We start from the raw sequence: 447 nt of genomic DNA, 5'->3' as shown, positions 1-447 counted from the left end.
TCCAAACGAAGAGGAGAGGCTCTATCATGCGTCATGCACCACTGCGACGGAGGCACATGCATGGCGGGGATTCGAAAGGCGCCTGGCCTTACCTAAGGGGGGGTCTATACGAGGAAGAGACGAGGCGGAGGTCACGAGGGAGGGAGGGGAGACTGGAAGGGGGAGGGAGTGAAGGAGGGTGGGAGTTTGGAGGGAAAAAGAGGGGGGAGGAAGGGAGGGATGAAGGAGGGGGGGAGGGGGAAAGAGCGTGGAAGATGGGAGGGTGAAAGGGAGGATGCAAGAAGGGAGGGTAAAGGAGGGAGGTTGGAAGAGGGGAGGGTAAAGGAGGATGAAGGCGAGGTGGGTGAAAGAGAGGAGGATTAATGGGAAAGGATGGAAGGCAAGGCGAAGGCGGGAACGTGAAAGAAGGAAGGGTAAAGAAAGGGAGAATAAAGATAACGAACCCGT

At 57.3% G+C, this 447-nt stretch overlaps 1 protein-coding gene across 1 annotated transcript in view; it reads right to left on the bottom strand.

Moving 5' to 3' along the window:
• The window catches only part of LOC119593392 (Krueppel-like factor 13), a gene marked incomplete at its 3' end in the record, with an annotated part of 64,105 nt that overhangs the window by 59,982 nt on the left and 3,676 nt on the right, over positions 1–447 (bottom strand).

The sequence above is a fragment of the Penaeus monodon genome, chromosome 32 (genome assembly GCF_015228065.2).
Source record: "Penaeus monodon isolate SGIC_2016 chromosome 32, NSTDA_Pmon_1, whole genome shotgun sequence".
Taxonomy (NCBI): Eukaryota; Metazoa; Arthropoda; class Malacostraca; order Decapoda; family Penaeidae; genus Penaeus; species Penaeus monodon.
The sequence above is the reverse complement of the archived record's forward strand: the minus strand, read 5'-3'. Positions and strand labels throughout refer to the sequence as shown.